Here is an 11,780-nt window from a genome sequence, read left to right as displayed (position 1 = left end):
TCCCACAGTAATTGAAAGCAGCATAAAACATGTGTTTTTTTTAAACATGGTTCATTGTGGTCCTACAGCGCCATCTGGTGGATTAACATGTGACACACAGGCAGACCTAAGAGCAACTGATATTTGACAGTTGACAGGATTTGTGTTTGTTTGTTTGTTTGTTTGTTTGTTTGTTTTAATTGAACATTATTTACCCAGGGACGCATTGAGTGAGTTTGAACATGAGTGTCCTGGCCAACAGCATTATGTCACTCATTTTAAAACAATATACAGTATGATGAGCAGCCATAGTCATAGTCTTTATCATCATTATATTATTATTTTTATTCGAAAACTGATTTATGCTGAAAACTGAGTTTGCTATTATAATGGCATTTCTTTTTATTTTTTATTCATTTTCTTTTTATATTAAAATAATAAATATATAAATGTTGCATGTAACAAATGACGTTTTAGATAACTTTTTTGTTTTGTTTGTTTGTTTTAAATCTCTCTCTTTATGTCCTGTATCCATTTGTTTCCATAGAAACCACCATGTCTGCCCCATATCCATCAATAAGTTGGCTATCATTGTACTTCAAGCTGTGTCATATGTTTTTAATACTCAGTGTCAGTGTCATCTCCTAAATGGTGTCACATGTAACCAGGAGGTGGTGCAACTGAGCCGTCAGTCATTTTGTTCAGTTTTTCTATAATTTAAGGAAACAACACATGGCCTTCTTTGGACTCTAATCTGTCATTTGTATCTTACATTTATGTACTGATTTGTTTGTAGATCGATGTAAGTGTTGCTCGTGCCATCACTCCTTTGAACTATTAATATAGAAAAGAAGCCTATTCCAATTTAAATGCTGCAGAGATTAAGGTAGAATCAGCTATTTTAAATTTAAATTCCTTTAGCATTTAATTTTCTAATTAAATAACAGTGGATTTAGTGTCGTAAAACAACTTGACACCATGTGAAAATGATTGTCTCTGCTGACCACCGGTGGTTTAAAGTGAAAACACGTGTGTCAGCTTCTTCTTCTTATAATCCATACTCCGTACCATCTAAATCCTTAATATGGAGTTCATGTTGTCATTAACCGCAAATACGAATGTGTTTTTTTTCAGTTGTTTGCAGAAATATCTTGACTGAGGAGATCTATTATTAATATGCAAGAATATAGAGTATACCTCTGTCTTTATTTCAGTTTACCTTAAACAAATCTGCATACATGAATATGTTTTCTAATTTCCTCTTTGTTTCCATCCTCTCCTCTACTCCTCCACTGCTCCCCACACACACACACACTCTGCTGAGCCGGTTCTTGGCAGCCGGTCGTCCTCTGCAGGCCAAGCACAAACAAATGGCAGCCTCCCTCGCCGGTCTCGGCCTGCCCGTGCGTCCAAGAGCAAGGACAGGCGTATACAGTACAGTATACACGGTACTGTGACTGCAGCACATCAGCACACGTCTCATATTACCGACACACATACTGTATACGGCAGAGAAAGGGAAGTCAGGTACAGACACAGACTCTCCTCTGTCCAGCCCTGTGTTCAGCCCTGTGGCTTTTTTTTATTAGCATAATCCTCGGTTTAATATGAACCCAGACCTAAGCTTTGGCTGTTTCCCCACAGGGACACATACTGTACTGCCATGGCCTGGTTTACGAGGACAAAGTCATTTAGCCACCACACACACACACACAATCATTCATGGTGGGATGATGCTGTATTCATGCCAACTAGCTCCAGATTGGATGCTCATGGTGATAATGTAATGAGTGGAGACCAATATGTTCCCTGCCTCTCTGCCTCTCTGTGTTTCTGTCTCTGCCTCCTCGAGTGTCGGGATCCCGTTCCCCCCTTTTGTCTCGAGCCTCGGAGCGTCCGACAAACTCCCACTGTGACCACTTATGTGTCTCACTCTCCCCCCCACTATGATTGTCTGTCAGAGAGAGAGAGAAACCAGGACTAGTCTTTTTTTTTGACGGACGTCTTTTGGTTTCACAAGATCAGAGTTTGAATGAAGAAAATCCCACACGTGTCTCAACTCTGGGGTTAATTACTGTGTGCATGACACTGCTTTTGCTTTCAAAGCAGGAATTAAATCAACTTATAGTCACTTCATTCAGTCTCTTTCAAACATTTCTCCATACCATTATATTATAGTATTCATCATTTTAGTTTATATTCAAGCACTGGACTTCTCTCCTCTTCACGGTCACATCATGTGACCTCAATTTCAAATCTGCTTCCGTTCAATTTATTTCATTTTTCTGGGTTTGGAAGCTTTTTTCATCACTAAAATGAGATTTCAGATTGTTCCAGCTTCTTAAATGTGAATATTTGTCTCCAATATAACAAAGAAATCATTAAAAGTGAATCATTTTGGTTTGTGGACCAAACGATTACTCGATGAATCGAGAAAATAATCAACATAATGTCCTAGTATTATCAAAAAAAAAGAAAAAAGAAAAGTAAACTTAAAGCTAAGCCAGTCACGTGTTTCCCAGAGTGATACAAACATTTCTCCTGGTTCTGCCTCTAAATGAAATCATAATCCCCTAATCCATTAGCTCCATGTGAGCATTTAGGTAACAACTCAACCCCCGAGAACACCTCTATATTAAGACTAATTCACATAGCATGAGCTCTCTTTTGTTAAAGTCTACGCTCGTCCACACTGAGTTCATTTCTTTTGGCACAAAGAAATCAAGGGAAGTGAGTTGTGCACGTGTGCACACGGGGCACTTTCAATATGCAAAATGGAAGCGAGGAAGGAAGGAAGTGGAATTTGCATGATAATTGCATACGGTGCTCGTGCACCGCAGCCTTACATTCACTCGACAAACACTGGAGCTGATGACTGGCGCGCTGTCACAGGTCCGCCATCTCTGACACATATATGACAACGAAAGCGCTTGTTTTCCTTTGTCGAGCGCTCGACACCCGTGGTGTACGCTACATATTTGTGTTCTGGGGGTTTAGTTTACTCCCGGCGTGAGCACTTTTTCCAATTTTGTTACTGCCAATATATCCAGGCTGTGATGAGACGACGAAAGAGCTTTTTCAGTCGATGGAGTTCATATTTCAGGTGGCTTGGCCCGCTGCCCTTGTATTTAGTTCCCGATGTTCTTTCGCCGCGATGATTTTCAATGCATTTTCAAAGATGTATCACTTCTTTGTCTTGTTTCTGGGGTTCAAATTTAACAAGAAATGAAGGAAAATGAATTTATAATAAGACAGACAATTGCAAATAAACTGTGTGAACTCCAATGGTGAACTCAACTAAGTGAATTCTCCTTCCATAAACAAACTCATCATTTCATTACATTATTATAATTCTGAAATATTTGTATCAGTAAAACCAAACATCCCTGATTAAGCGTGTATTTCCTGCGCCCTCTCACCTGCTGTTTAATTGAGCTATTCTTCTTCGTAATTGCTTGGACTCGTGTTGATCTCTCCCAGCGCTTCATTACTCGAGATCAATGGCGCTTGAGCGACACATTTGGCCCCGAGACGTCTTTGTCAGTTTGTGTTGTTGTTTGTAACGACGGCGTTAAACAATATCATACTTTAATGATATCACATCTGTGGCACAGAGTCGGGCCTCGGGTGAACTCCCGCGGCGTTAGCCGTTAACGGCGTGTTTAAGAAATATGACACAAAAGTATTGCTCAAGATTGAGAAGCCACGCCGACCTTTCACCGGCAGTTCCAGCTGCCCCTTAATTGTGGTCCCTCTCTCTCTCTCTCACTCCCCTCTCCCTTTCACTTTGTTTCACTCGTCTCATAAATCTGCCAGCGACGGCTTTCACGGGGAGGCAGATTATTGCTTTCCAACTAATACCATAGACATTTCATGCTCAAGTATGAAAAGGGATTTAAGGACAGAAATCTAATCTAGTGTAGTGTGCAGTGATGAAATACCAGCGTAATATCTTATGAAACCTCGAAGAGAAAGACAGTTATGATGGAGCATTTCTAATTCTATTATGTCCTCTCCACCACCCTTCTCTCCTGCTTCCTTTCCTTTCCTTTCCTGATTAATAATCCAGAAGATCGGGGCAGATTGCAGCTGCGTGGCTGCAGAGGCATATGTAATCTAGGGTTGTGCATCTCTCATCTGCAGATCTCCCTCTGCACCCTCTGCTGAGCTATTTATGGCACACATGAACATGCAGCAGCATAGCGTGGATGTGAATGTGAGGCAGGGATTGGGAGAGTCTTGACAGGAGAAGGGGAGGGTTGACTAGTGCAGGGTTTGCCTCACTGAGAGCGAGACAGAGAGAGCACAGACGTATAATCTGCCCCCGTACTGTGCTGTCACTGCTTGACTTTGGTCAAGAGTTGCGTTGGATTGATTTGAGGCGAGTGCTGCAGACGTGAGGATGGATTTGTGTCGTCTGCGCACCAGATTAGACGGCATGATTCAAGCTGAAAGAGCTCAGGCCGCGGCGACTCTCACAGCGAGGCAGGGTCCGCACAGGGTCAGACAACATTCCTCTGCACCAGCGGCAGGACGGTCTTCAGCCTAGCATGCCACATTATCTTCACAGCTCCGGCAGCCAGCCATGCATGTGCAGCTTCAGCCGCACTCCTAATGGGAACAGCACTATCAGCACTTTGTCTCCACACAGCTGACGTGGTGGTGTGTGGAGGAGAGGTTGACTGCGGGCCGCCATGTTAACAAAACAGAGTGAATCCCACCCCCCTCCCTCTGCCCTGTCTTGGTCTCCACTCCTCTGCAGTTTGAGTTTGTTTGTGTCCAGCCAGCAGTCCTGAGCGCGAACAGCTTCATCAGCTGAATCACCGGACGTTAGTCGGTCAATTAGGTGTCGCCGGCGAGGACGCCTCTCTGTTTTCTATGCTGCCATCTTGTCGTCCTTCCATTCAGACACACACACTAACCCTCATAATCTGTACATGTCCCTACACTGGCTTAGGAAACGTAACAGGAGAAAGGGAGGAAGTGAGGAAAAGGGTAGCGGGGGACGAAGACACCCTCAGGTCCTGAGATAAGCAATGATCCCCTGTCTTTCATTATTCACAACATTTAAAAACAAGGGAAAAAAAGGGTGCTCACAAGGGCAGCGTCTCACACACACACACACACACAACCCCGCAGCTATACATCCTGTCATGTGCTCGGCCTGATCCTACAGCAGCTACATAGACAAACTGTGTTTGCTGCCTCCTGACTTGGCACCCCACACACACACACACACACACACTACAAAACACATATTGTTATTAGAAACGGTGCAGATTAGCCTTGACGTTATTTAAGCACCTCTCTCTTCTTTTTGTTCCAGTTATGTTGCCGGCCTTAGTCTTCGTCTTCCCGCTCCTCACCCTCCAAAGAAAACCAGGATTAGACTCAAACTGACAAAGAAAAGCAGTGTGACTTCAAAGAAGAGCATACCAACCTTCAGCAAAGACAAATTATACAAGAAATAAATGAACATCTTACCTGAGAACCCACAATCAATGACAATTATGCTCTGGGTCACATCATGTGCAACAAAATCTACAATTAAACACTGCCATCAACAGTACTCATACTGTCTTAACTTACTAACGAAACAACTTATCCAATAAGTAAGTGCTGTACAATGACAATGACATCATAGGCCTAGGCAACATGCAATAAAACAATACAATACTGTAGAAAGTATTAATAAAAAGACTCCTTCTTGTTAAGTCTTTTTTAACTGATCTACAGTTCGGCATCGTTCGGCTTGATTCCTGTGACGGCACTCTGACCAATCAGTGGCCGGCAGTCTGGTGACGTCACGCATAGTATCGCCTCAGCTCGCTTGGAACCTCTCCAGAGCAGGTACTAAAAGAAAAAAAAAAACAGATACCAGGTACTATGCTAGTGGAAACACAACTTTACCGTATTGTGCCGAGGCGAGTCGAGGTGGTGGAAACACGCCATAACTGACAGCCAAGCAGAGACACACCCACTCACAGGGGAGGAGAGAGAGCTGCAGACAATATTCACAAATAGACCCAAACAAACACACGACTCAGGGTTCTTCCAAAGTATCTGTATGGATGACTCTTTTATCCTTTTTTTTGGCCTGTTTTGAAGGATGATAATCAAGTTTTGCAGACCATCATTTGGCTCGCCTTTAATCCCTGCGTTAACTTTATCAGCCTCGCGTTTTAACACTGTGGGAGAGAGAGTGGAGCGGGCTCAGCACAGCACAGCACAGCACAGCACACTACAGTATGTCTCTAATGCATCGAGACTCGGGAGTCAGGAGATTCACAGAGAAGGGAAACATGGTCTTGTGATCGGTGTCATATGAGTGGTTCAGACCAGGAAAGAGTGTGTGTGTGTGTGTGTGCGTGCATGTGAGTCATCTCATGCATGTTGAGTGTTGAGGAGTCTGTGTTGTACGGCATGTTTGTGTTATGTATGTGTAACATGTTTTATATCATCACGGCCGTTGGAAGGAGAGATGAAGAGATTCTCCTCACTCAGGATCCACTCTAACTGTATATATATATATAAATTTGTGACATGTTTGCCTTTAAATAATATGATACATGTCGTAAATTAAATGTGTAAAATGTGATTTATCGTTGGCGACGTGTAAAGTGGAACTGTAAAACACTTTGACAGGAACGTCATTTTTGTTAATCCAACAAAGCTTCTTGAATTGAATTGAAAGAGAGAGAGAGAGAGAGAGAGAGAGAGAGAGAGGGTGTGTGTCACATGGATAAGGTCACATGGTCTCAACATGTGCTGCTGCTTGAGGCCTGATGAACCGGCTTCACACAACAATCCTCTGTGTGTGTGTGTGTGATTATGTTGAGAAAAACAAAGTGTGATTCACTGACTGTTTTCTTTTACTTATTTTTTTTTCTCCCCCGACAATGAAGATTGTGCCAAAGGGGCTCAAGTATGTCATTTTATCTGAAATGAAACCTCAGAATAGAACTCCTCAATCAGGCCCTTGTGTGTTGATCGGAAACATGTAAAAATAGATGTAAATTATTGTATTTTAAGTAACCACATATAATCCTTATAGTCTGGGTTAATTTCATATACATGTATTAATCAGTCTGAAAAGGCAAAGGAGACACAATGAATGAAATGGCGCGTTCCCACTAGCGCGACTCGACTCACCTCGGCACGGGATGGCACAGTTAGATTACTTTTCCATTAGCGATAGAACCTGGTACTTTTTTTTAGTACCTGGTCTGACGAGGTTCCAAGCGAGCTGAGCCGATACCACGTGTGATTGGTCACAGGAAGAGTCGCAAGAATCAAACCGAACAATGCCGAATTGTAGGTCAGTTAACGATCCTGAAAAGGTTTGTTAATCTCCAACATTTAGCAAAGGGGAGTGGCTTAAATATGCTTATGCTGGGTTTGAGAATAAACCATCATTACAGTTGAAGTGAAAGTTGCTGAAATTCGGATGAAATGATGTGTTTTCTGTTCTGCTCACCTGGCATGAATAGAATCCCAGAGATGAATAAATAATATGTAATTACTTAGCATTTCATATTTGGAGACTTTTCTCCTACACAGGTTTCACAGGTGCTGTGTGTGTGTGTGTGTGTGTCTTTGTTGTTTCCCTCTGCTGCTCTGTGGTGTCCTAATGGTCCAGCGATAACAACAGGAGATCAGAAAGAGCAGCTGTGCCTGGTCAGACCACACAGTGCCTTCTACCATCAAGGTGATCTTCCCCCTGCTCGTTCTCTCTTATGATGACGGTGGCAACAGTGATGAAAGCCGCAGGAGCGTGTTTTATGTTTGTGTTTCACAGATACCAAACACCCCCCCGCCACACCCACCCCGGTCAAATTTATAGCCGAGCTCCGTGTCTGCTGGTCGGTGAAATATTTGACTGAAATAGTTTTAGAACTTTTTGATGAATCGCCTTAAATTTCGGTTCAGACAGTCGAGGTCCACTCAGGATTGATCTGAATGACTTTGGAGGTCTGTGGAAGGATGAATCTTGAAACTAGTGCCAGTAAAAACAAGTCATTTCCATTAAATGTGATAACTTAGTGTTCCCATCTGGACTAATTCTGATACCTTTGGTCGCACCAGTGCTATTATATCATTATTATTGCTGGGAAAGTGTCAGAGCAGCTGCTGGTTTTAACCTTGTTGGCTAGAAAATAGGTCTATATATAAGTGTACTGTGGGCTTTTCTGTGTGGAGTTTGCATGTTCTCAGTGTGTGTGCGTGCGTGGGCTTTTCTCCGGGTTCTCCGGTTTCCTCCCACGTGTCCAAAAAACATGCCGAGTTTAATTGAAGGTGTGAGTGTGAGAGTGAATGGTTACTAACTGTACTGCAACAGCAATATGTGTATCGGTTAAAGGTTTAAGTTTTATCTTAAAGGTTGAGTGTGTACGATTCTTTTTATTTATCTTTTTTGGATGTACAAATCACCTCAATGTATGAATTGTTGTTCTCAGTATCACAGTATGAGAACGATTTTGAATAAATATCTAATTGCGATTACTTTTCCGTCATAATTACACGATTACACTGTGTGACGTGTGTGCAGATCTGCGAGAAACAAGGATGTTCTCTTCCGTCTGTAGAGTAAGACATGTATAGTATACGTGTATAAAATGATGTTTTGGACACACATTTTGGCTTCAACAAATATTGCACCTCCTGTGATCTGAAAAAATCTTGCATTCCTTTCCAGTTGTCATGCTCCGCCTTCTTCTCCGCCTCCTTTTTCCTCCTGCACTCATCTCTGCATGCAATCAGTTCACCTGCGGCGGGAGCACACCTGCTCCCAATCCCCTCATCAAGCACCTCTACTTATTTCCTGGTTCTCCCGTCGATCGCCACCAGATTGTTACAGACCTCTGTGTGGTGAACGTCACGGCTCTCTCTTGAAGGACATCGCAGTTCTCTGGGGTTTAGTTATTTGATAAACTCAAGCATGTTTCCATGGCTACCGTCTTCTTCTTCTTCTTAGTTGTCTTTTTTAAACCAAAACTTCCAGTTGAACTGTTGGAAGTGTTGAGCTACAGGGAGCGTGCACTCAAAGCCAGAGGTGTGTGCTCGTGTTCGTGCATGATGAGGATGAAATTTACATCACATGGTTCCCTATAGCAGACTTTTGTATGAACCTGGATCTAAAGGCCTGGTCCCACACATGTGAAATAACAATAGCAGAACTTTGGAGTTCAGTTTGTTGAAGTTAAGTGTTGCCGGTAAAGTTCCAGCCTTGACCGACACCAATACCAACGGCGTTTGTGTATCAAGTCCATCAAGTCAAGAGTTAAAATAAAGGAGATCCTGAGATTAGCTTTGTCAAACCAGACAATACTCGACACGTTCTCCAATCCATTGAACGCACAAAGACAAAATTATACCCCTAACTTCAATATAATCCCACTGTGTCCAATACGTCATTGGAGCTTGTTGATTAGAAACTCGACTAATTTACCTGAAGATTGTGTTACTTGACTTCTTCAGGAATTTCAGAGGAATTGCGTTATTTTATTATAATTTTTGTCACGCCTTAATCTGCATTTTAAAACTGCCAAATGTTTTTTTTTCAATGGCAAAAATCTGGGGAAGAAAAAAGCCTCAGCTCATCAGCACAAACAGCATCACAGTGTGGTTCTGGCATTAAAATGCTCGCTGGCACACGAGAGCAGCACAAATATGTTCCGTATTTAATTAGTTTAACATTGAAACATGTTTTTTTAATAAGCCTGGGCTGGAAAAGACAAGTCACCGAAGAGGTGTAACAGAAAAAGGAAAAACTGTGACAGCGGTCAGAGAGCGATTAAGAAAGGAGGACGAGGGTGAGAGAGAGAGAGAGAGGGAGAGACGGAGAGAGGGATGATTCTGCTGATAGCATGGGATTAACTGTCCAAACCAGGCTGTCATCATCCACACAGTTCTGGACATGCGGCATTAGCATTCGTTGCTACGACAACAGTTACCAGAGATACCGACATCGGTGTTCAATCACATGAGGTCGCCCATTGTCCTGGGGAATCAGATCACTTGTTACAGGCAGCCCTGTGTGAAATTATACATCGAACTCTGCCACCGAGAGCTGGCCACAGTTCTACACCGTCACAGTTACACATTTGATTCCATTTTAAGAACATTTTGTGGAAAAACAGCAGCCTGTGATGCATATCATCATCTCTTCCTGCGAGCGCCTCATTATGACTAATAATAAGACACAATCTGGACGTTTTCAGGAGATCGGACATCTTTGAAAAATAGCTAAAGCAACTTTTGCTGTCATTTGTGTTCATACATACATACTGTATCGCCTCTCTGGTAAATGTTTGGAGAATGTCTGTACTTGATTGTTCCACGGTATCGAGCACCTGAATGCTACACAGTCAATTTTGCAGTGTCCAAAGTTCAATGACTCTTTCAGAGTTATTACAACAACAGATTGCGTAGAAATGGTTGATTTAACATTGCAAAATTTGTTGACTGGACCTTCTAAGAAAACACACATGCAAATGACTCTTTCTATATAATATTTACATCTTAGTTGTCCATATAAACACTGGACAGATCGTCAGACAGTTCATCACAGGGACACACTCACACTCTCACACCTACGGTCAATTTAGAGTGTCCAATCCCTCCCCAAATCCCCTAATCCCCAAATCTGCATTTTTTTGGAAAATTGATCGACCTCACTCATGTCTTCTCCTAAATCAAGCCAGGTTTTACCGAACATGAAGTGTTTTTATGATTATTACCACCTTCATATTTGGGGAAACAAACAACCTAAGATATTTAGGTCAAAGAAGAAAGAACAACAAGAATCCATACATTCAGGCAATCGTTTGCCAAATGGAAACAATTTCACTTTACTTGTTTTCTTCTTCTGGCTTTTCCATAAACACTCTTTCATCAGATGAAGTTAAAGCACAGACACAACTGAAGACCCCACCAGGTCATGATAGCGGCTTACAAGAGCACAGCGGAGATAATCGATATACATTATTGAGTTACACTACCTTACATATACACGTGTAACGTGACCGCACCTTCTTTAAAGCGGCAGCGCTGCTGTGATTTAGGTTAACAGCGCGACCGAGCGACTGCAAGGTCAGAGTAGGAGAGCATGAAGCGTAGCGACAGCAGGGAAGGTGTGAGCTGGGTTCTGTACGTGTCTCTTAGCTCGCAGGGAAATGAGAGGTGTCTTTATTACACTTTATTAGGGCAAAGGGAAAGAAGAAGGACAAAAAAAAGACCATTAGAGGCTGACGGTGACAAAAGAGAGTGTCAGGCAGCAGCACAGAGTGTTGTCCCAGATATCAGTGCAGGGTTAAGTACAGGATGCAGGAAGTGTGTCTTATGGAATCAGGTTAATAAAGACATATGTGTGTGGACGCCGGGGTCAGACGCGACTGGGGATATGAAAGATTTCATCAAAGGGTTTTGACATCAACTGTATTTTACGAGTTAAACCTTTACCTTAACCCTAGCCCAGTCAACATCAGCTGTCAGGAAAACCACGAGTCTTTATGGGTATGCTGCGACGTCGAAACACATACAGCTGTTTTGGTTTGAAACTGGCAGGTGAAGAGACTGAAAGCGCAGTATTTGCCGGCACCGGGGAACGCACAGTAGGCTCATGTACAGTATATTGTTATTTAATCATTTCATTTTATCGACAAGCCAAGGTCCAGCTGATTGTTTCATCACATGTGAACACTTTTCCATCTATGGTCCTCGCTCACCTCGCCTCGTCTCGACTTTACACCGCTTAGGTTGTGTTTCCATTGCAATATAGCACCTAGTCAACGTGGGCGGAG

The sequence above is a fragment of the Solea senegalensis genome, linkage group LG13 (assembly GCF_019176455.1).
Source record: "Solea senegalensis isolate Sse05_10M linkage group LG13, IFAPA_SoseM_1, whole genome shotgun sequence".
Taxonomy (NCBI): Eukaryota; Metazoa; Chordata; class Actinopteri; order Pleuronectiformes; family Soleidae; genus Solea; species Solea senegalensis.
This window is presented reverse-complemented; position numbering follows the sequence as displayed.